Genomic DNA, 22,620 nt, shown 5'->3' on the forward strand with positions numbered 1-22,620 from the left:
TCAGGATGGTATAACACCACGTCGGATGATTGTCTTCTTCTCCCTTCTTTGTTGCCCACCAGCATCTGGCAGGACCATTACACATCACATAGTGAGATATCAGCAGCTCCTTTCTCTATATTTCCTGCTCAAAGAAAATAAAATGGTATGGGCCTGAATGAATGCGCTTGTTTTATTTATTTATGTTCAACTGCAAAGCATTTGCTAAAAAATCTTGATTGGCACTTGTAGTCTTCCTACCCAAATGGCCCCAGTAGGAATGCAGGAGTTAATTCTCTCTCATTCCTGAAGATGATCATTACACAGGCTCAGTCGTGAAAATGACTCAGAAATCCCCAGGCCCCCACTTTCCTGTGTAACCTGACATCAACCCAGGCCTCTGGTACTATGAAACGCCTCTCCGAATCCCAAACCATCCAGTATGGAGCAGCAGGCTGGGCTTCAGGTTGTACACAGCTTGCACGTGTACTGGGAGGAGGATACTGGGGAGTGATGGAAGGAGAAGAGGAGGGAGGCTGAAGGGTTTGCTTCTTTTTTTTTTTTTTTGCAAGAGGAAACACAGCAGCCAAGCTGAGCTGGAAATCATTAAAAGTCTTGCTTGCCTGCCAGCGTGCAAAGACAAGAGGCGAAAGACTGAAGCAGGTTCTCTCGCCCTTTTCTGGTCCTCCTGAACGTTCTTTGCATGTACGAGGACAACTGGGTTCAAGGGTGGACTTTATCCCATCTTCCCAGGTAAGACATTGCCATACTGGGACATGCTGTCTACATCTGGAGTGGGCGGTAAGGCTCAGGGGAACTGCAAGGAAGTCCTCCTTTGCTGGAAGGTTGGAGGATTTGTGGAAGCAGCAAGGCTAGGAGGAGGCGAGGAATGGAGAAGGCTGTACAGATGTAGCCAGGTTTTACTAATAAAACGGATGGTAGTACTAACAAGGAGGAAAATCCTATGTATAAAATTCCCTTACATCATCAATACGTACTCAGTAGTAGATTCTGTTCTTCAGGGGGGTGGAAGATTGGAGTAGACTTGACCATTGCACCAAAAGTTCTTAGGTTGGGTATTAGTAAAGTGACACCCGTTGACCAGATGATAGAAGAAACCGGGACTAATTGCTAAAATGCCCATTATGGCCACAGCGTCAACATTTTTTAACTCTTCTTTTCCCCCTTGACTTCTTCCTTAGTATTTTTCTAGTTAATTCGAAGCAGACGGAGCACCACAGAGAAAGAGGCAGAAGTTATATTGGGCACTGATTGTCAGCAGTACATTTTGTGATACCAAACAATTAATGTCCATAAATTCCATGGACATTTGTCTTTTTTTTTTTTCAACCATATTAAGTATGTAGCTGGCAACACACAGTGTAGGAGTTCTTGGCTTCTCCCAAACCCTCACTCGGAAACCCCTAATTAACTATGTAGCAGAACAAATACGGGTCAAGTCGTTTTGGCCAGTAGAAGATATTGTTGGAGACCTTATAGAAATGTGTTGATGTTAGTCAATGTGGGTGTTTGGGCAAACATTATGTGGTTTGGGATAAACAATTAATACAAGTCGAGGAATCCAAAGGAAATGATGACAATATGCATGCAGAACGGACCAAATATGTCCCCTGTGCTTGCCAGGAGGATAAAATTAGTTCCATAAACGCGGTGATGATGATGCTGGGAACATGCTTTCCCAGATCTGTTATATGCCTGGCAATGTAGACCATAAAAGTCAAAGGATAATAAGGCTTTTCCATGACGGGTATCAAAAAGCTTTCAACAAAATGAATCTCTTCTTAGTCAAAAACTGTTCATAGCGACCTATTCCATGTATTTCGGGATGTCTATTGGTGCCCTAATATAGGCACATCAGGACTTATTCGGCAATGTGGGTGTTCAGTGATTGGTGACAAGCTTTTTTGGAGTCAATTGATTCACATCTCCTGGCAATTTCTACTAGTATTTTCTAGGTATACAACGGTTGACCTATGCGACAAGGATTCTTAGGTAGGACCATAGAGAAGAAGGCTTGGAAGCCCTGAAGATCACCGTTTCTCCTTCCTCTTTTCCTCCTTATTCTTTCCCCTCTCCCGATTCCCTCTATTTCTTTCCCTTCTGCCTCTGCTTTTCCACCCTCTCTCCAGTACGGAGGCGATCAGCACATTTTCCATGCTCTGTAAAGCTTTTGATTCACAAGTAGGGATGTAACAGCTTCACGCAGATTCCTGCCCAGTCGCTGCTTCCAGGCTGATGTTATAAAGGAGACTTTGTGCCGAGCTGTGATGTAGTGGTGAAAAACCACTAAACCGAATTTTAGGGTGGATAGCCTGGAGGGCGATCGACTTCAGAGAATTACATGAAGAAGCCGCTCTTTAGTCTAGACCCCAATAAATAAGAAATCTCATCGTATTTTTAAGACAGAGATCATGGGCCATGCTCTGCTACACGACTACTGGAACCTCCTTAGAGTTGGTTTGTCCTTCCCTCATTCTTAAATGTCTCATGATTTCCTCAATGCCTTTTTCTTGGAGTCTTAAAGACATATTACACACGGGATGTATTGTGTTGTCTACCAAATCTTCTACTCATTCTCTGAGAATTCCCAGTCCAAACATTTTGGATGGGTCTTGTTTCCAGTTTATAAAGTGGTTACCAAAGCAACTCTTTACAAAAAAAAATACTTTTGTACTTAATGTATGCTAAAGAGAGTGTCAACATTTTGGAAATTCCCTACTCGAAATTAGATTGCCATATGTTCAATTTAAAGGGAAGGTGTGGGGAGGGAGTTTCTTTGCAATAAACAGTTCTGGTTAGTGGCTACCCTCATGGAAGATATAGATTCAGGCAAGTAGAAAGATGTAAAGGGTTTGTATCATTAGGGTACAGGGTCATAGAGACTTTGAGCTAGAGAGGAGAGTTGCTAAGAATCAGTGACTTGTGGACGTGGCTTGTCCATGTATTAGATTAATGAACTTAACCCGCATAAACTTCTACTATTGGTCTGTAAAGAGATAAGTCAAATACAACTTCAGCTGATCACTGAAGGTCCAGTTCCCGAGACCGCCAACCAATTTTGAGGTCTCAGGAGCCAGAGTCATGGATCATCTCAGTTTATCAATGGCTATCATGTCTAAACAAATGATCTCTTGAAAAATCCAGCAAATGGTTGGTGGCTGTAGACAACTAATAAAGATTGTCCAAGGAGGGTGGTCAAGCCCTTCACGTAGTCTGTGACATATTTACTGCATTAAATCACTATACTAAATGTAAACTGTTGATAAATTGTTCACTGCCTGGTGGGATTCTTTGTGATCCACTTTGCTTTTCTTTGTAGTCTTCAATGACCTCTATTACGTCGAGTATATTCCTCGAAGAAAAGTCATGAAGTCCTTGAGATGTCTTCTACTATAAAGCAGGTCAACATTTCCGCTCCCACAGATCTTGTGGTTTTATCTCTCAAACTGTCAGATATATCATGGGGAAAAGGCTGCGTAACACCCCTATGATGACCATATTATTTGTGATGCGATTTTAAGAAGTATTGACTGGATTTCTAAATACGCTTCTCTTAAGATATCTTCCTCCAACGGTTTCAGCAGTGAAATATAACCACTGGAAAAATCTAATTATGACCTGCAGAATTCTGCAAGACAGTGGGTGTTTGTATTTTGTTTCTTTTTCTATTCTTCTTTTTCGACAACAGGAAATGTTCTCGTGAACGCCACCATGCAGATGTTTCTCATTAATTAGGACTACATCCCCTGCACTTGTCTCTGTAATGCCAAGAGTGACTAGTGGCAGACCTAAATGACTGCATGAGCTTTTCTTTCGACAGTCATCCATGAAAGTCAGCTCCTGATCTATTTTGGCTAGGATCACCCAAGCGTAGCTGCAATTCCTGACTTGTATGTTTGGAAACGAGACCTCTTGTCTTGATGACTTTCCAATCATGGACGGTAGTTTCCCCTCTGTTAATGAGTTGGATACTTAACTTTTGCTCAGAAATTCTATAAATCCAGGTTTTAGGGTCTTGCTTGGAACTCTAGGAGTGCACTGGAAGACAGCAAGTGCTGATAGGGTTAAAGAGGTTGTTCTTATGATGATCACCCCTATTTAGTTAATTCATTGCCATTGGTCTATCTCCAGGTGTTATCATCAAGAGAAGGAAAGTATATGGTGGAAGAAAGTTGCTAAATTGGCGCTTTCATTGCTATAGAAGGTTGCATCAATCCAGAGGTAGGGAAAAAGATGCTAGCTTATTCATACAGTTTCTTACGATTACTTGTTTTAGGGATATGCTCCCTTGCACCAAAAATAAAAAATAAAAGAAACTATGACCAGTTTAATGAAAGCACCATTCAAATTAATCCCTGACTATGTAATACACAGATAAACTGGCTCCAATTTGTCATAGAAGTTGGGTTCGGTGCTGGAGACACCATTCTGTGAGGTTCATATGCCAGATTGGAGTGTATGGTAAAGGGTTGTTTTCTTGAAGTTATGGAAAAATCTGGTCTTCACCAGTGATTTGAATAAAAATGACAATTAAAAAAGGATAGATAAAGATAAGACATATATATATATATATATATATATATATATATACACATATATATATATATATATATATATATATATATATATATATATATATATATATGAGGCAGGTCTCCATATATGTCTTTTATATCTTACCTATATCTATCCCTTTTTAATTGAATCTTTTATTCAAAATACATTTCCTTTTTATTCAAATCACTTGTGAAAACTGAATTTAGAAAATACAGATTTTCCATTTCAAGTGGTGGAGAATGCGGGCAGGTAACAAGTAATATGGCAAATACTGGCAAATTATGGATTATAATAGCCATATTGATAATTTTCTTTATCATTGACAACCCATTTATAGTAAGTATGGAGCTATTGTTTGGTTTCCCTATTGACAAAAGGTTTGGAACTTCTGCTCTAAGCTTATAACTAGTGATGTCCAGGGATGTCCCATTGTATATCAATAGATGAATGATGTGGTCTGAGTGTCTATGAATCACTTTGGTTTCAAAATAAGTACAAACAATGGGATGCTCATATGCAAACACAGATAAATTGATGGGGTCCTGCAATCACAGATGAGGTTGTTGTCCTACCCCTTAAAGTTTTTGCAATAAGTTTGATTTATTCACTGGAGAAGCAGAGAAAAAAGTTCCTCAAATGCAGGAAGAATGTACAGATGTTATCCAAATGCTAGAATCAAACCCATGACCTCTGGCTACAGTGATGACCCTGGTTCCTTGCCACCCATCTCCACATCATTGCTGAAGGTGAATCTCTTCCACCCCTTTACAGGAGAAATTTGATAAGCAACTCAATTAGAAAACTAATAATGTGCCATGATATACTGTATGGGAAAACCTCAAAGCAAAAGCTAAATTATGAAAATCGTCCAATAGGATCTGTTCTTAGCAGAGTCTCATTTAGTTAAAGAAAAATCAACCCCCTAAATAGTTAAAGAAATACATCTGTTTACTATAGAAATTGGAACCAGGTCTGAGTTTCCGTAATTGTGTCTTCAAGAGGCTCTGCGGCTTGAGCGATCGGGGACATCCCTAAAGCAAATATCACATACACTGGGGCTGAGTATTACTTTTCACTGGCGACTCCAACTGTAAACATCAGAATTTTTTCAAAGTCATCTAAAAAGTAATTTGACTGAAATTGCTGTTGGTTTAATATTGCTTTTATTTCCTAAATTTCTTGACTTTTTAAATCCGCCATACAGTTCCTTTTTGTTTAGTGCACATTTTTAGGATCAATATTAAATGGACGTGGCTCGCTGGATCCTCTGGGGCATGTCTTTAGACTGCTCTCCATAATTACTCTGTGAGCACCGCCCCCTTAAAATTAAACCATAAAAGTTAGCACGAAACAAAAAAGCCAATATCTTTGTAACCAATTTACAAAAAACCCTGAAAACTCAAGGGAGCAGAGAAAATAAAAAGGGCAACATTTGGCCACTCTTCACCCGGTGACAGGTCCTTTTTAAAGCATACCGCCAACCAAAAAGTAAGAAGTGAACTGTGCTCCTGAATCCATAGCATTAATTGGTCTCTAGTAGGCATACTTTACAGCTCTCCCAGAATGGGGGGCTCCTGGAAAAAGTGAGGAACTCCTGGACAGATTGGCAATTTTTTTTATGTCTTTTTAAGACCTACAAGACTGTCTCTCGCAATGTCTTGTCCTACATTACACAGCCAACCCTCTGATTTCAGTGAGCACTGTGTAATGTCTAGTTTCTCCCTGGGGTGGCGCTGCAGGAGAGTTGAACGATTACGACCAACCCTCCGACGATCAAATGATTTTACAAGGGCATTTACACCGGTGTTTTTGTTCATTGATTATAGGCTAGAGTTGGTGTAAATCGATTTGCGGGACTTGATTCCGTGGCCACGTCAGTGATCTGTGGCCTCTAGACAGAAGCCCTGAGAGACGCCCCTTACCTCCCGCCATTCCTGGCTCTTCTTTTAGTTAGCTGGTCTGACTCCAGGCCGGATAATCAATAGAAGATTCAGGAATTCTGGGGGGTGGGAGGCATCTCTCAGGGATCCTGTCCAGAGGCCACAGATGACTGACATGATGTCACGGGTGTGTCAGGTGTGACAGACAGTCGCTTGGTAGTTAAAAACTCTCAGTTTCTCCAGAGAGTCGCCGGTGATAGTTCTATGTACCTCTGTGCAGGCTTGGAGTACTGGCAGTCGGCTAGTCTCATCTTTGGTGCCCTTGGAGGACAGTTGGTGTTATCTCTCTGGTGTCTGCTCAAGCTAAGTGTATCCCTTTTGTTTGTTTACCTTGTTGTCTTTAGTTTGTAGTGGGGCCTGACTAGTGCTCACCCCTTCCCTTCCCTATCCAGGGCCCAGATGTAGAGACATTCAGGGCTTAGGTTCCTGCTCGGCGACTGGTGTAGAACCAATATAGGGACGATAGGGTAGGCAGGGTGAAATTAGATCTGCCTAGGGGTCTCCACTCTGCCTTTACCTAGTTATTGGGCTCCCTTCCCCTCTTCCGTTCGTTGTGCACTTAGTCTTTCCCACACCTTGTGTGACACATGATCAATGGATCCTATGAATCGATGTGCAAGAACTCTATTATCCGCTTGTCTAAATGGACCTTTTGTGATTAGCTTGTTTTCAAGGGACCCATGTAAAAAGTAGGAATTGTCTGATGGACATAATCCCTTTAAGCAGAGAATGGGGTTGGTGCAAAGCCCATTAGCTACTGCATGGGATGTTTTGATTTCAGAACATCTGCAGGCTATGATCAACCGATGACCAAGCGGTAAAGTTTTTTTTTCTAAAGGCCATAAGGGAATTTTGGCAGTGGCTCGAAAACATTTTTTTTGCTAAAATAGGAATTTTATACATCATTTTTCATGCTCGGTCCTTTTTGTTCTTACTCCGCCTCATAACTCTTTTATTAACTCCTCACAGACTTGCCAAAAACCACCCCATTTAGGTAATCCATTACCTCCTTCCCACATATCATAAAATGAGCAAAAACCAAAACTTCCACTCCAAATCAAGATGTGTAGGATAATGTATGAAGCTTCATCTTTTGAAGCCTAGTCAGTGCCCTGGTAGTACCATAATTCGGGTGGCCAGTTGTCATGACACACCACTACATTTATATCCTGATTGTTTGCAGTACTTGTTGACATCTTGGACAAGGCTTTGTGGACTACAAGTTCTACCAGTGGCATAACTTGAAGCTCATGGCCCCAATGCAAAACCCTCAACCATCAAGGGTCTTTAATAGTATTGGTCTTCTCATCTGTGCCAAGAGGATCTTTTGGGACCCCTAAGCTCCAGGGTCCAGGAACAACTGCAACCCCTGAACCCACTGTGGTTATGCACCTGATTTCTGTTGACCCTATAGTCATCCCCTGCCCACCACTCCTTCAAGCGGTCTTTACCACGGTTTGGCTTGTAGGGGATGTAGTCCGTTTTTTTCTAATTATATAGTGGTCCTAGCATTACTGAATATGCCCATACACAGTATGGCAAGATTTTGTTATAAATCAGGCGGAGGTAAAGCAACACATGATCCTTTGTGCCAATCTTTGGTTTAAATGGGTCTCTAGACTTCTCATTCAGGTGGAACAGAAATGTACAATTATGGTAGATTTTTATTATTCTTTATCTGCTGAATATGTTGAATGCAAATTGACTCTTATTACATACCTTATGTATATAATGTACTTTATATATTACATCTAGTGAGTGGCGTAGTGTGCGTTGTCAGCACCTTGGACAAGGCAAGTATTGTGCCCTTTAACACAGTACTAATGCCCTCTTAAAACAAATAATGCCTACTGAGTGCCCCCTTTAGAAAGTATTGATGCCACCCTACAAAAGTAATAATGCCACCATCCTTCCTGGCCCCAAAAAATAAAGTTTATGTTCAGTTAGTTGGAATGACAAGACTGGGCAAGACAGGTACGCCATTGCGTCGGTCATTGACGTCTTGTAGCCTACGGCAGCCTGCTCTACTGCAAAGTTCTACAGAATAAATGTCATGTTGACAGTGATACAATTCAACATAATACTCACCGGGAGATCTGGGGGTCCGGAGTACGTGCATATCCCCGAATCCTTGAGACTAACGATGCCACTACTACCTTTGTTTTTTCTCTTTTCAAGTTTTGTGCCCAGGGCAACCGTGGCTGTGCACCGATCCATATAGTAGCGTACCTACTGTTAGTAATGTTACTATACGCAGCTGAAAAAACTCCATCCAGTGCCTACAAAATAAAAATATTCAGCGCATGAATTATTCTACCGTAGTGGACACTAAATATTATTGCCTTCCAGTGCCCAAAATAAGTCAACTTACTCAAGGAGCCATGTGGAGAAGTTCTTATTTATGCATAGAGTTGATGTAAATCAATTTGAAGGACATCAGTATTGTGTGGCTGCTGGACAGGAGTCTTGATATCCGCCTCCTACCTGACGGAACCCGCGGCTCTTCTTTTGATTAGCCGGCTTTTGTCCACATCATCATTGCGGTTTGACGCACATGTGACTTTGTGCCAGAACGCTCATCAAAAGAGCCACCTACAGTACAGACCAAAAGTTTGGACACACCTTCTCATTTAAAGATTTTTCTGTATTTTCATGACTTTGAAAATTGTACATTCACACTGAAGGCATCAAAACTATGAATTAACACATGTGGAATTATATACTTAACAAAAAAGTGTGAAACAACTGAAAATATGTCTTATATTCTAGGTTCTTCAAAGTAGCCACCTTTTGCTTTGATGACTGCTTTGCACACTCTTGGCATTCTCTTGATGAGCTCCAAGAGGTAGTCACCGGAAATAGTTTTCACTTCACAGGTGTGCCCTCTCAGGTTTAATAAGTGGGATTTCTTGCCTTATAAATGGGGTTGGGACCATCAGTTGTGTTGTGCAGAAGTCTGGTGGATACACAGCTGATAGTCCTACTGAATAGACTATTAGAATTTGTATTATGGCAAGAAAAAAGCAGCTAAGTAAAGAAAAACAAGTGGCCATCATTGCTTTAAGAAATGAAGGTCAGTCAGTCCGAAAAATTGGGAAAACTTTGAAAGTGTCCCCAAGTGCAGTTGCAAAAACCATCAAGCGCTACAAAGAAACTGGCTCACATGAGGACCGCCCCAGGAAAGGAAGACCAAGAGTCACCTCTGCTTCTGAGAATAAGTTTATCCGAGTCACCAGCCTCAGAAATCGCAGGTTAACAGCAGCTCAGATTAGAGACCAGGTCAAAGCCCCACAGAGTTCTAGCAGCAGACACATCTCTTCAACAACTGTTAAGAGGAGACTTTGTGCAGCAGGCCTTCATGGTAAAATAGCTGCTAGGAAACCACAGCTAAGGACAGGCAACAAGAAGAAGAGACTTGTTTGGGCTAAAGAACACAAGGAATGGACATAAGACCAGTGGAAATCTGTGCTTTGGTCTGATGAGTCCAAATTTGAGATCTTTGGTTCCAACCACCGTGTCTTTGTGCGACGCAGAAAAGGTGAACGGATGGACTCTACATGCCTGGTTCCCACCGTGAAGCATGGAGGAGGAGGTGTGATGGTGTGGGGGTGCTTTGCTGGTGACACTGTTGGGGATTTATTCAAAATTGAAGGCATACTGAACCAGCATGGCTACCACAGCATCTTGCAGCGGCATGCTCTTCCATCCGGTTTGCGTTTAGTTGGACCATCATTTATTTTTCAACAGGACAATGACCCCAAACACACCTCCAGGCTGTGTAAGGGCTATTTGACCAAGAAGGAGAGTGATGGGGTGCTACGCCAGATGACCTGGCCACCACAGTCACCAGACCTGAACCCCAATCGAGATGGTTTGGGGTGAGCTGGACCGCAGAGTGAAGACAAAAGGGCCAACAAGTGTTAAGCATCTCTGGGAACTCCTTCAAGATTGTTGGAAGACCATTTCCGGTGACTACCTCTTGAAGCTCATCAAGAGAATGCCAAGAGTGTGCAAAGCAGTCATCAAAGCAAAAGGTGGCTACTTTGAAGAACCTAGAATATAAGACATATTTTCAGTTGTTTCACACTTTTTTGTTAAGTATATAATTCCACATGTGTTAATTCATAGTTTTGATGCCTTCAGTGTGAATGTACAATTTTCATAGTCATGAAAATACAGAAAAATCTTTAAATTAAAAGGTGTCTCCAAACTTTTGGTCTGTACTGTACGTAGTCAAGTAGGAGACGGTTCTCAGGGTTCCCGTCCAGTGACCACAGATTTTCGACAGGTCCTGCGAATCGATATGCACCATCTCTAATTCTTACTAAGTCATTATTAGCCATGAAGCAAGAAGCGGAATAGGATTGTAGAGAGCCCTAAATCTTTTCCCCTTGAAACCTCAATGTAATTTTTGCCCGTGGGTTTGAACCTTTTGAAAGATCTGGATATCATCATACAATTATGTTATCCAGGTCCAGATTTCTGCCCCATCCCTGAGGTCAGTGGATAGTGGAGACTTCAGACCCTTCTCATTTGCACCCTATGTACCGGTGGAGCGCCCCCTTTTCTTTTTAATAATAGAAGGGTTGCATTGGTTGATTAATCTTCTTGCTTTACATGGAAAGGCGTAAAATCCTCCCTCCACCAAAAGTTGGCCAAATGAGGAGCTTTGCTATAAATATCCCAAAGTCTGGTCATGCTGGAACACTTTTCTAAATCTTATTTTGCTCATAGTTTCCTTCAGGCATCGGGATAATTGATACTGCTCTTACGGCTTTTCAGGGTAGCGTCATCCCAGCTCTGCACAGGCAGTAAATATAATTGTTTCCCGTCTTACCCGGGCAGAAGACATAAATGGCATGGTATCTGTTTATCACACCGTTGCAGCCTCGGGCATCACATCTGTCTTTTTTGTATATTGTATAGTGCCTTGTTTTTTTTTATCTAGCTTCACGTGGGTTAACAGAACATGGCGCTGGTGGGTAGCCGTGCGCACGTCATGTTCTAGCTTGCTCAGGTAGTAAACCTCCTGCCTCTCCTCACCTCAAACCATCCCAAAACCCAAACCAGTCACTACACGTTCTCCTTGCCAAGTGTTTTTTTTTTTTTAAAGGCCAACCCTTGGAAACGAGACACGGGCTGTTCCAGGAACCTGCAATTACACATCCAGGAAAATGAGGAGTGATGGCGGGCATGTTCCATGGCTGTTTCTCTTGGAGCAAAGCACATTAACCCCATCACTGCCACTGATTGGGGGTGAATGCTAGCTACGATGCCAGGCGTGCACATCAGTTTGGTTTGCTAGAACGGCCCTAACCTCGTTTGTGCAGAGAAGATTGCCTGTAGGGTTTTATTGGCGGTGGAAGGGGTTAAGGCCGACAGCTTGAGGACCCCTCATAGAAGTGCCATTGTTGGGGGGTAAAAAAAAAAAAAAAAAAGAGAGAGGCTTGCAGCTGCAGGCACAGTGTGGCGGTGTGTGCTCCGTCACGAGTTGGTATGGGGAGGAACAGAGCAAAGTCACATGATTCACAATATGCAATGATGTGATGCTGCTAATCTCAATACCATCCAGTACCGGCTATGGCAGAAGCTGCAGATGATCTGTAGCAAGCTGGCACATTATATACATAGAGGTCTATGCTCCAATCCAATGTGAATAAATATACATCATATTATTATTAAGGCAGCAGCTGCCATGTAGATAGATAGATAGATAGATAGATAGATAGATAGATAGATAGGGGAAAATAAGTATTTGATACGCTGACGATTTTGCACGTTTTCCCACCTACAAAGAATGGAGAGGTCTGTAGTTTTTATTGTAGGTACACTTCACCTGTGAGAGAGAGAATCTAAAAATAAAAAATCCAGAAAATCACATTGTATGATTCTTACATAATTAATTTGCATTTTATTGCATGAAGTAAGTATTTGATACAATAGAAAAACAGAACTTAATATTTGGTACAGAAACCGTTGTTTGCAATTACAGAGGTCAGACGTTTCCTGTAGTTCTTGACCAGGTTTGCACGCACTGCAGCTGGGATTTTGGCTCTCTCCTCCATACAGATCTTCTCCAGATCTTTCAGGTTTCGGGGCTGTCGCTGGGCAACATTGAGTTTCAGCTCCCTCCAAAGATTTTCTATTGGGTTCAGTCCTGGAGATTGGCTAGGCCACTCCAGGACCTTGAAATGCTTCTTAGGGAGCCACTCCTTAGTTGCCCTGGCTGTGTGTTTGGGTCATTGTCATGCTGGAAGACCCAGCTACGACCCATCTTCAATGCTCTTACTGAGGGAAGAAGGTTGTTGGCCAAAATCTCACGATCCATCCTCCCTTCAATATGGTACAGTTGTCCTGTCCCCTTTGAAGAAAAGCACCCCCAAAGTATGATGTTTCCCCCACCATGCTTCACAGTTGGGATAGTGTTCTTGAGGTTGTATTCATCCTTCTTTTTCCCCCAAACATGACAAGTGGAGTTGATTCCAAAAAGTTCTATTTTGGTCTCATGACCACATGACCTTCTCCCATGCCTCCTCTGGATCATCTAGATGGCCATTGGCGAACTTCAAATGGGCCTGCACATGTGCTGGCGTGAGCAGGGAGACCTTGCATGCCCTGCAGCATTTTAATCCATGATGGCGTAGTATCTTACTGACAGTAATGTTTGAGACTGTGGTCCCAGCTCTCTTCAGGTCATTGACCAGGTCCTCTCGTGTAGTTCTGGGCTGATTCCTGACCTTTCTCATCCTTACCCCACGAGGCGAGATATTGCATGTGACTTGCCCCCTGGGCCATGGGGCACCCGGAACCGGGCTTCAGTGCAATGATGGGGGTAGTAGTGGCAACCCGATCCCGTGGCTCAGGTTGGTCAGACCAAATGCTGTGGCAGTCTATTTGTAGGGTTATGAATTTCCGACTACGCCACCCGTGGATTGCGGTCAGGGATGACAGCCGCCGCAAGGCAGACCGCTGAGGCTGATGTTGGGGTGCAGCACAGGGATATAATAACTCCCCACGGGAAGAGTGTAGCCTCAGGGCAGCATATGTGAATGCTGGGGGTGATAGTGCAGGCCGCAATAATCAGAGTTCAGAGACCGCTTCAAACAATCCAGGGTCTTTATTGCAGGTATTTCTAATGACCCAACAGGAGTACTGGGTAGGAATGGGCCTGGGTGTCTGAGAGCATTCGGGAGAGCCCCACTGGTCAGGGTGAGTGTGAAGGCCTACCGTTCTCTCTCTGCCCTTGCTGACTATCCCCCTTTTCGTGGTGTGATAGCCCACGTCCCTGAGCTGGCCGTGTACTTCGCCTGTATGGCTTGCGACTCGGGCCTTAGGTACCTGTTACTTCTCCGTGCTGTACTGGTCCCTCTGTGTGGTGGAGCCTCCAGGCTTCTTAGGCCAAGGGACCTGGAATCCCTTGCGGGTTGGTTATCTGCTGCAGGGCTTGCAACCCTGACAGCCTCGGACCCCAATGTCCGGTGGTGATTCTCTCAGCCAGGACCGGCTCTCGTCGCCTCTGTCCCTGTTTTGCAGATCCTCCTCTGCCTCACAGACTCCTCAGCTGCAGCTGAACTGTCCCTGCTTCTATGGGACCAGTCTCGGTCCTGAGCTAGGTCGTCCAGTTCTCCCTAACCCTGCCCTCAGCTCCAGCTTTTATAGGGGCAGCCTGCTCCCCCTACTGGCCTGAGACAGGAGGTGCTGTATGCTAATTGTCCCTGACCAGGGAACCTCCCTCCTGCTTTCAGACACAGCCTTTAATATTTGTGGCATCCAGGCCTGGGGTGACACATTCCCCCCTAGTAAAATTTAGTACTCCGGGACTAAACAGGAAACACAAATACAGGGTATAAATACATGACCATAAACACAACAGGGAAAGAAATAACGAACGACATCACATATTGAGTTCTTTAGGTCACAGTGTGGTCTGTGACCGGGTGTCCATATCACCAACAAAAGGAGAGGGTCAGAGTATGATCCGTGACCGGGTGTCCATTTCACCAACACAACGGGAGCCTTAACCAGGTGAGGGTCTGTCATTGCCCGGAGTCCTTGACAGTCTTTATTCATTCCTTTGGTTAGGCTCCGAACATATTTACAAGGAAGTCCCGGTTACTCAAAGTTCGTAACCTGTTAGTCCATATATCTAGAAAAACTGGGAAAACAGTATTAATAACCAGGGTACAAACATAAAACATTAAATATATACACTGTGCATTTAGATCTTCCAGCGAGCTGGTATTTGACCCCTAGTGCTCCGGGTTAACCTCCATAACCCACTGTCTGGTGGTGGTCTAACCTGGCTTTCCCCACTAGTATTAAGGGTACAGCTACTAGCTGGGTTTACAGGCAGGGCAGGCAGCGGTCTGCGGGTCCTTTGGCTTACCGCAAGCATGGCAGGCTCACTGTCAGCAGAGGGTTGACTCTCCTGGGCTGCTGGCAAGGGTTCTTCTGCCTCTGGGGCTGCTTGTTCTTCTTGTTCTTCTGTAGGCTCCTGCTGGGTAGGATGAAGGAAGTGTAGTACGGGTACCACTATCGCGTCATTTATCCGAGTCCAGGTCCGGGGGAACTCTCCGAGAACTGTGCTGATCATTTCTTCCTTGTCCTCTGCGGGTTCAAGGTCATCTTGATCTTCACTTGGACTCTGTAGTTGCTCGGGGCACCGTTTTAGGTGGTCTCTGGAGGCGGTGCTAGTGGTTTCTCCTCCATCCTTGGTAATCATACATACCTTCGGGTTGTTGTGGTCGGACTGCAGTACTGTGTACGGGTCTCTCTCCCACTGGTCGTCCAGCTTGTGAAGCCTTCTCTTCCGCTTCAGGACCTGCTCTCCAGGTTCCAGGGGACCAGCAGGGGCGTGTTGGTTGAAGAGCCTCTCTTGCTTTTCTCTTGCTTGAAACAGACTCCTCTCCACACTCTCCTGTACCTTCTTGTACTGTAGCCGCCGTTCTGTATCCCAGTCCGCGTCTGGGGAGGTGTCCTCGGGTGTCAGGACTCCCATCTCCAGGTCTATCGGCAGCTTACCTGGTCTGGCTCGCATCAGGTAAGCCGGGGTGCAATTTGTAGCATTCACCGGGATATGGTTGTACAAGTCAATTAGGTCTGGCAGCTTCTCCGGCCACAGGCTGCGTTCTTCCAGGGGCAACGTCTTGAGGAGATCCATGATGATATTGTTCATTTTCTCACACAGCCCGTTGGTTTGCGGGTGGTAAGGCGTTGTCCGAATCTTCCTACAGCCGTAGAGGTTGCAGAACTCCTGGAATACTTCAGCCTCAAATGCTGGACCTTGATCTGTCAAGACCTGTTCCGGATACCCGTGTGGACGGCAGAAGTGTTGCTGGAAGGCTCTGGCCGCTGTTTGGGCTGTCAGGTCTTTAACAGGAACCACCACCAGGAACCAGGAGTAATGGTCCACAATCGTGAGGGCATAGATGTAGCCGGACCGGCTTGGAGCCAACTTCACATGGTCCAGAGCTACCAACTCAAGAGGCTGCCTGGTGACGATGGGCCTCAAGGGTGTCTTCTGGCTGGTACGGTCCTTCCTTCTGAGGTGGCATGGGCCGCAGTCCCTGCTCCACTTCTCTATGGCCCCTCTCACACCGATCCAGTAGAACCGCTCTCTCAGTAGGAACTCCAGTTTCTTCCACCCGAAGTGTCCCGCTGTCATGGTAGGCCTCCAGGACCATTGCTGCATCTTGCCTTGGGACCACTACCTGCCAGGTCAGCTCGTGCGTCCGGTGGTTGACAAGCCTTCTGCACAGCTTACCCTCGTAGAGGAATAGCCTGCTTTTCTCCTTCCATAACTGCTTGGCTTCCTCTGGAGCGTCCGGCCAGGGCTGGCGTCTGCCTGGGTTAAAAGGTCTTTCACCAGGCGAACTGCGGGGTCACTATCTTGCGTTTCAGCCCAGCCGTGGTGGGGTAAGGGGTTGAACATGACGGTGGTTAGGTCTTTGTCTCTTACCCGGTGAGAATACTGAGTGGCCCCATACCGGTGGAACGCAGGGAGCTCTAATTCCTCCAGCTCTTCCGAGTCTTCTTCTCCTTCGGGGAGGTGAGTCATTCTTGATAGGGCGTCTGCGTTGGCGTTGGTTCTGCCTGCCCGGTATTTGATTGTGAAGTCATAATTTGATAGCCGGGCCATCCACCGCTGTTCTAGGGCACCAAGTCTAGCATTGTCCAGATGTGTCAACGGGTTGTTATCCGTGTACACGGTGAACTTTGCGGAAGCCAGGTAATGCTTAAACCGTTCTGTGACGGCCCACACCACTGCCAAAAATTCTAGCATGAAGGAGCTGTAATTCTCCGGGTTTCTTTCAGTGGGCCTCAGCTTCCGGCTGGCGTACGCGATCACCCTTTCTCTGCCCTGTTGGTTCTGTGACAGTACGGCTCCCAGCCCCACATTGCTGGCGTCAGTGTGGAGGATGAAAGGCTGGCCATAATCGGTGTAGGCCAGGATCTCATCCCCCGTTAGGGCCATCTTCAACTGGTGGAAGGACTCCTCTTCCGGCTTGTCCCACTTGAAGGGTGGCTTTTGGCTTCTGTTCTTGGATTGACCTATCAGGAGGTCCTGCATTGGAGCTGCCATCTTTGTGAACCCGGGGATGGACTTTCGGTAGTAGCCTACCAACCCGAGGAACTGCCTCACTTCTTTGATGTTTGAGGGGCTTGGCCAGCTCTTGATTACTGTGACCTTGTCGGGGTCGGGGGCTACTCCTTCTGCACTCACCACGTGTCCCAGGTACTGTACCTTCGGCTTTAACAGATGGCACTTAGAGGGTTTCACTTTCTTGCCATAGCCTGCCAGGGCTTCGAACACCTCTGCCAGGTATTTTAGATGGTCCTCGTAGGTCTTCGAATAGACGATCACGTCGTCCAGGTAAAGTATGACCGTCTCGAAGTTTCGGTGCCCTAGACAGCATTCCATCAGCCTCTGGAAGGTCCCGGGTGCGTTGCAGAGCCCGAATGGCATACAGTTGAATTCGCTCAATCCCATCGAGGTGGTGAAGGCGGTCTTCTCCTTGTCAGCCTCTGCCACAGGAACCTGCCAGTACCCGCTAGTAAGGTCCAAAGTAGAGAAGAAATTAGTTGATTTTAGTGCGGCTAAAGACTCCTCTATCCTAGGTAACGGGTACGCGTCTTTATGGGTGATATGATTGATTTGTCTATAGTCCACGCACATTCTCATGGTACCGTCTTTCTTTTTTACCAAAACTAAGGGAGCTGCCCAGGGGCTACAGATATCTCTAATGACCCCAGCTTCCTTCATTTCTCTCAGCATGCCCTTTGCGTTCTGATAATGTGCAGGGGGTACAGGTCTGTGTCTCTCTTTTATTGGTCGGTGGCTCCCCGTGGGGATGTGGTGTTCTATCCCTTTCACTCTGCCGAAGTCTAGCGGGTGCTTACTAAAGATTCTCTCATACTCCTGAACCACCCGGTAGACTCCTTGTTTTTGGTGCGAGGGAGTGGAGTCAGCACCCACGTGGTGTTTCTGGCACCAGTCCTCCTTGTGTTTCTGGGAGCCATTATCCTCCACCGGGGGAGATGGAGGCAAGGGTTCCACGCCCCTGATAGCATTGTGTTCAACGGCAAACAATTTGGATGTTTAAGATCCGGACGGGCACCCTTCTATGGCGGACATCAACCACCGCCCGGGCTGTCAAAATGGTGGGCCTGCTGTCTGAGTACACGGGTTCTACCATGGCTTGGTAGTCTCTCCCTCTTAACCCGATTGCAGTCCGACACCAGATCATCATTTCACTTTTGGGAGGCATGGCAATGGGGAACGGGTCGCTCATCCTCACGCTACCGATCTCACCACCAGACAGTTCTACCTGTTGCCGTCTCATCAGGGCTCTTATCTCCTTCTGGAGGACCCTCTGTTGGCTGGAGCTCGCATTCATCGCCACCTGCTGCAAAATCACGATTACTTCTGAAAGACAATTTTCAATCACGTTAGTACCCAAGGTTATTTTAGGGTGACTTTCTCGACGGTCAATATCCACAATGATCACTCCCTGTGCCGGCAGTTCAACCTTACCAATCTTGATGGTCATCTCTCTGAACCCCACCTGCGGCACGGGTTGGCCATTGCTGGCGATGATGCTTAAGTCATCGTCTGGATAGCGGGTTATGTCAGCGTCACTCCAGTACCGCTTGAAAAGTACGTAGGGGATGGTAGTCACTTGAGACCCGGTGTCCAGCAGTGCACTCATGGGGATAGCGTCCAGCAATACGGGTAAGACCGGGCGTCCCCCCACGTACTTATCGCGCCAATTAGACGGGCTTGATGACCTTATGCCTGGGGGTTGGCCCTCTGCCCCAGGTCGGACCCATTTAAAGTACAGTACCTGGCTATGTGTCCTGGCTGGCTGCAACGGCGGCAAATCGGCTGTCCACCCTCTGTGTAACGGTCAGCGGGCCTCCCTCTGAACGACGGGATCCTCCTCTGTCGACGCCACGGGACATCCTCCGGACTGGAAGCCAGCTTGATTGGTCTTGATGATTCCATCTGCAACGACTGTACGGTCCTGGTCAATGCAGCCACACTCTTGGTTAATTCTTGGACCTGATGGTGCAGGTTGGCAGGCTGGGATGGATTTAGGGCCTGCGCATCAGCCCCCACAAGGTCTGCGGGGTAGGGCGCCGCCTCCTGGTGGTAAGTGATGGCAGGGCGCCGGGAAACTACAGCGCCACCTGGTGCGGGTTCTCGGAGCACCCGGATGGCCCTATCTTTGAACTGCGTAAAAGTCAAATCGGGGTTCTGTAGGGCCATGAGGCGCAGCTGGGTTCTGTGGGCGCTGGACAGCAGGCCTTCTATGAACTGGTCAGTCAACAGTTTATCGGTGTCCTGCACGCTGCCAGGGTCAGCTTGTTTAATTGCTCCCAGAGCTTCTTGCAGGTTCAAGGCATAGTCTCGGATACTATATTGGGCTCGCTGCTTACAGCCATAGAACCGCATTTTGATTTCTGCTGAGGTACGGGTATCAAAGGTACTCCGCAGCCGGGTCAGAATGTCCTTTACAGTCCTTTTCTCCTCATCTGACCATGATTTCACTTCCCGCTGGGCTGCACCGGTTAGCTGCCCCGTCAGAATGCTCACTTGTATGGCTTGCGACTGTCCCTGTGAAGAGCACACTTGGCAAATGCCAAGCATCCTGCACGGTGTTGGACTGTGAGCACAACCCCCATCTGTGGACGTCGGGCCCTCATACCACCCTCATGGAGTCGGTTTCTAACCGTTTGTGCAGACACATGCACATTTGTGGCCTGCTGGAGGTCATTTTGCAGGGCTCTGGCAGTGCTCCTCCTGTTCCTCCTTGCACAAGGCAGAGGTAGCGGTCCTGCTGCTGGGTTGTTGCCCTCCTACGGCCCCCTCCACGTCTCCTGGTGTACTGGCCTGTCTCCTGGTAGCGCCTCCAGCCTCTGTACACTACTCTGACAGACACAGCAAACCTTCTTGCCACAGCTCGCATTGATGTGCCATCCTGGATGAGCTGCACTACCTGAGCAACTTCTGTGGGTTGTAGAGTCCGCCTCATGCTACCACGAGTGTGACAGCACAACCAACATTCAAAAGTGAACAAAACATCAGCCAGAAAGCATTGGTACTGAGATGTGGTCTGTGGTCCCCACCTGCAGAACCACTCCTTTATTGAGGGTGTCTTGATAATTGCCAATAATTTCCATCTATTGTCTATTCCATTTGCACAACAGCATGTGAAATTGATTATCAATCAGTGTTGCTTCCTAAGTGGACAGTTTGATTTCACAGAAGTTTGATTTACTTGGAGTTATATTTTGTTGTTTAAGTGTTCCCTCTATTTTTTTGAGCAGTGTATATATATATATATATATATATATATATATATATATATATATATATATATATGTATATATTATACACAATAAATATTGACCCGTCAAAATATTTATAGCTGGTGTTAATGCTGCTGTTCTCTTGAATCCGGCGATGTTTTTCTTTTGTTCCTGCTCCTCTCCGTTCCTGTGATACGACCCCCTCTTCCTCGTATATAAATGTAGTTTATTTAGCCACCAGGGCGTGGTTCTTAGGTTCACACCCACAAAGAAGGGTTGAGAACCAAGCCCAGTTGTCTAACAAGACTAGATTGATATTTAGGGGAAAAAGGTCCATATCTCAGGATCGGAGAGGCGCAGGAGCAAAAGAAACACAACGCCGGATTCAGGAGAACAGCAGCATTTACACCAGTTAAAAAAAAACACTCATGGGTAGTGACAGGTCTTTTTAAGGAGCATTTTATAATCCATAGCAGTCATACAGTAAAGGCGGTAGTACAGTCTCTATGACCACTGCTGCTTAATTTTTACTCATTTACCAGGCAAAGATGATGAACTCCAGGTGCCCGAAAAAAGCCTTTGATATAGAAGTAATCTCATTGCTGTATGACGGGCTATGGAGAAATATATTCAAAAGCAGTTGTGCCGAAAGGTGAATGGAGAAACTCAGTACCCCCCACCCACTAAATCCCATTAATCCATTATACTGCTGGAGGGTTTGCATTAAAGAGCATTTACTAAAAAATCATTGTAAATTTTACTATATTTACGACAGTGCTGGATTGGTCACCGGACAGGCAACAACAGCGCCCAATGGACTCGATTTACCAGAATGGGGTCCATCGGAGTTCTGTCATTTTAGCGTAAAGAAAAAAATATAAAATAGCGCATCACACTATATGATTGGCGTTCCCTCAGTCCAAAAAGGCACATCTGCAAACTACTGAGGAGCTGCAAATACAGCAGGAGCCCAGCAATGGATAACGGGACTGATCGACCATCCTGGATTCCAGGAAAGCTGGACTGCAACTGATATGGCTGCCGTTATTACCATTGTGAGGCGTGTGGAATCATTCTGCAGCCCCCTATACTGCTTTAACCCATTATCACATATATCTCCCAAATTTGCAGACAATGTCCCGATTTTTCGCAAACAATCCTGGTAATTTTCCTGGCATGCTGCGCCAACACGTAGTCAGGGGAGTCAAAAATTAGTCTTTTTATCTGGTAGCACTTTTTCCAACCGAATCCTTTAAAGTATTCACATGGGTGATTATAACATCTTAGGGACCCCTTTTTATCCCTGCATCCAGTGTAACACCTGTGCATGGGGGGCTATTTAGGGTCCAAACTCCAGGGAGTGCAGTGGTTGTGATCACACTTGGATTTTGAAGGTGCCAGACATGGATATATTGCCATAATTGGGGGCCACGGTTAAAGATTTAGTACTGAAGCCATGAAACTTTGCCCCAAGTTACACCCCGGGAGTAATCTGGCCATAGACTTTAGATTCATTTGTCCGGCCAACAGCTGTTCCTCTCGACACCCCCACACTCTTGTGCATGGATGCCAATGGGGACTTCTTGAGTCGTGCCCTCCCCACTATTGGGTGCCCCCCTTGAGATCCCCTTACAGAGTGGATTTGGAGTAAAGTACTATATTGATTTCTTCTGTGTAAGTAACTTGTAAATGATTTCTCCTGCCTCTCTCAGGACGTGGCCCCTGGGAGCTCGGAGGATTAGTGGCGTTTTGTAGTTACTGTTAAACCCTGAGTGTTGCCGCTGCATTAAAAAAAAAATCTGTTTTCTTTATCCCTTGAGTGGATGGTGTGAGCTAAGTAATGTCCTGGATGACACCGATATGCTGGGCTCTCATGGGGGGAATAACGTCTAGAGCGTCCGATAGTAAGAGGAAGACTCCGGTGACGTCACTAATTGTCTAAATGGCTTTTTAGGAGGTGATGGTCTCATCCTTAGCTTCCATTAGAAGACCACTCATCACTGAAGATGCCCGTGGCTGTAATATACAGATTAGGAGATTATGGGTAAATAATGAGCGGAATATGGGAGATTGTAGTTGACGCGCCCCTGGGCCTGTGTCGCGCTGCGTTGCGCACGCGGGAGCTTACCCAGAGCCGGATCTGTTGAGGGTTGTAGTCTCGTGGCGGTGACCCGGTCCGTGCCCAGGGAGTCAAACTGGACGGCAGTCTATTAGCGGTAGATGTAGTACGACTACGCCACCCGTTGAATGCAGCTTATGGAGCTGCCGCTGCAGGACAGTCCGCTGAGGCCGGTGGATGGATGGTGCAGCG

The 22,620-nt window shown here is 46.0% G+C and overlaps 1 protein-coding gene across 1 annotated transcript in view; it reads left to right on the forward strand.

Moving 5' to 3' along the window:
• The first annotated feature begins 392 nt into the window (after positions 1-392).
• The window catches only part of DUSP9 (dual specificity phosphatase 9), an 80,527-nt gene continuing 58,299 nt past the window's right edge, over positions 393-22,620 (forward strand). Inside the window, exon 1 of the mRNA XM_073639939.1 lies at positions 393-732. The gene's annotated coding sequence lies outside the window, so the exon portion shown is untranslated. The remainder of the gene's footprint in view (positions 733-22,620) is intronic.

This window comes from Phyllobates terribilis, unplaced genomic scaffold (assembly GCF_046119375.1).
Source record: "Phyllobates terribilis strain yellow unplaced genomic scaffold, ASM4611937v1 Scaffold_7__3_contigs__length_470593459, whole genome shotgun sequence".
NCBI lineage: Eukaryota > Metazoa > Chordata > Amphibia > Anura > Dendrobatidae > Phyllobates > Phyllobates terribilis.